Source organism: Neolamprologus brichardi, chromosome 7, assembly GCF_056152115.1.
Source record: "Neolamprologus brichardi isolate AB-2024 chromosome 7, ASM5615211v1, whole genome shotgun sequence".
Taxonomy (NCBI): Eukaryota; Metazoa; Chordata; class Actinopteri; order Cichliformes; family Cichlidae; genus Neolamprologus; species Neolamprologus brichardi.
The window spans coordinates 69,630,128-69,632,911 of NC_142110.1; the positions used below are offsets into that span (position 1 = coordinate 69,630,128).

At 42.8% G+C, this 2,784-nt stretch overlaps 1 pseudogene; it reads right to left on the reverse strand.

Annotated features, from left to right (window-relative positions):
* Positions 1-366: 366 nt before the first annotated feature.
* LOC148102354 (uncharacterized) lies at positions 367-1,264 on the reverse strand (annotated as a pseudogene).
* Positions 1,265-2,784: the final 1,520 nt, after the last annotated feature.

Genomic DNA, 2,784 nt, shown 5'->3' on the forward strand with positions numbered 1-2,784 from the left:
CGGGGGTGTTGATTCATTTAAACTAACATAATCATCCTGCTGCAACCAGGTTTCTGTAAGGCAGAGTAAATCAATTTGTTGATCAATTATTAAGTCATGTACTAACAGAGACTTGGAGGAGAGAGACCTAATATTTAATAATCCACATTTCACTGTTTTACTCTTTGGTGCTGTTGAGGACACTGTATTGTTCTTTCTTTGTAAATGTTTAAGTTGTTTGTTGCTGGTTTTTAGTTTGTTTTTTGTCTTTTTGGAAGCTGACACAGTCTCTATGGAGATGGGTTTTTGGGGGGGTAGCAGGAGGAGAGAAGCTGCAGAGAGGCGTGTAAGACTGCAACTCTGCTTCCTGGTCCTAACTCTGGATAGTCATGTTTTGAGGGGTTTAATAAATTTGTCGATATTTCTAGAAATGAGAGCTGCTCCATCCAAAGTGGGATGGATGCCGTCTCTCCTAACAAGACCAGGTTTCCTCCAGAAGGTTTGCCAATTATCTATGACACCCACATCATTTCTGGGACACCACTCAGACAGCCAGCAATTTAAGGAGAACATGCGGCTAAACATGTCACTCCTGGTCTGATTGGGGAGGGGACCAGAGAAAACTACAGTCCGACATTGTTTTGGCAAAGTTGCACACTGATTCAATATTGATTTTAGTGACCTCCGATTGGCGTAACCGGGTGTCATTACTGCCGACGTGAATTATGATTTTACCGAATTTACGTTTACCCTTAGCCAGCAGTTTTAAATTTCCTTCAATGTCGCCTGCTCTGGCCCCTGGAAGACAATTGACTATGGTTGCCAGTGTCTCTAGCTTCACATGTCTGAGAACAGAATCACCAATTACCAGAGTTTGACCCCCAGCGGGTGTGTCACCGAGTGGGGAAAAACGGTTAGACACATGAACGGGTTGGTGGTGTACCTGGGGCTTCTGTTTAGGACTATGCTTCCTCCTCACCGTTACCCAGCCGCCCTCTTTCCCCAGCTGCTTGGGATCTGCCGGGGAACAGCTAGCGGGGCCTATGCTATCTTCGGCTGCACCAGCTACAGGGGCCTGGCTAGCTAAGGGTGAGTGAAGGGTGCGAAGCCGAGTCTCCAGTTCAGTAATCCTGGCCTCCAGAGCTGCAAATATGCTACATTTGTTACAGATATCATTACTGCTAAAGGAGGCCGAGGAGTAACTAAACATCTGCCACAATGAGCAAGAAAGTGCAGAAGGGACAGGTGAAGTAGCCTTGGTGCTAACGAGTCGGCTACGAGCTAAGCTAGCGAAACAGTACAGAGACAGTGAGTGAATACTTTGGCTATAAATTAGGTAGTGAGTACACAGAAAGTGTGCTTCGGATGAAGCACGTGAAGATTATACTATGAAAAAAGAATGTATTTAAAAGTTGTTAATTAAACTGCTAAGCAAATAAGCTACTCAGAAACACCACTGTGTTTGAGCAGGAACAGGAAGTGATACTATACCACAGAGCGAGCGAACACCAAGTGACAGCGCCACCAACAGGATCTGGTAACTCAGTTACTAACTCAGTTACTTTTATGAAGAAGTAACTAGTAACTACAATTAATTACTTTTTCAAAGTAACTTGTGCAACACTGCACATGTCTGATGGCAATCTTACCAAAAGTGGGAGAGGTAAGCCCTGGTGGGGGTTGACAATACCATAATGTCACTTATGGACAAATTCCTAATTTTTTTGACACAAAGGGTGGATTTGTTTTGGAATAATCTAGGAGAGAAACTGTTAAACTCGGTCAGGTACTTGCACAAATGTCCAGTAACTGTCATAGGCAAAATTAAAGCAGTCCGGAAAATTAGACGGTCCACATGAGACAATTTTAATCTTACCCAGAACATTTATGGACAAAGAGCAGTTCCAGATAAAAATAATTTAGCTTGGGGGTTTGAGATTAGCTGGCCTGACCAGGAGAATGGAATTACTGGACGATCAATACCGTTTGATGTTATAGGATGGCATTGGATATGCTCTTGGCGGAGAGAGGATTGGTGTGATCAAGCAGTGGGTTGGCCTGTTGTTGTATATTCTGAATGATACAGCTCCGGATGGGTCAGTTACCAGGGCATTAAAGGTCTACAGACATTATCAAATGAGGTGAAGGAATTTTCTAGGATTGAAGATCCTCTGGGTGAGTGGTTGAGTAACAGTGTTGGGAAGGTTACTTTTAAAATGTATTCCATTACAGATTACAGAATACATGCCCCAAAATGTATTTTGTAACGTGTTCCGTTCCGTTACTCAGTGAGAGTAACGTATTCTGAATACTTTTGATTACTTAATATATTATCATGCTGTTTACAACTACATGAATGTACTATTGCTGTGTGATTTATTACTATTACTGAAGGCTACTCGCCATACCAATACCTACTAGATGTTTAAATCTTAATATAAAATGAGTGACAGTAGGGTGGACATTAGGTAAGGCTGCACTTTTTGCAGTGATCTCGTATAGAAAACTATTCCGCACGTAAATAAAACAGGTCCGCGGCTCCGAACCGTAGTAAAGGGACCTCTGGCTAATACGTCGGGTTCGTGTCAGGCTCATAGCCGAAAACTAGCTTTACTTTGTTGTCTGGGTCAACTTTGCTAGCGAGAGACAGAGAGAGGTGTTGAAAGGCTGCTCCAACGGAGCTTATTGTTTCAGAGGAAAACACGAACAAAGCATACAGTCGAGTCTTAATAGCTTACTTACAACTGGGCTCGTCAAGCAGTCTTTTTGGCTGCAGTGGTTATTATTATATTTATATGCTTCCAG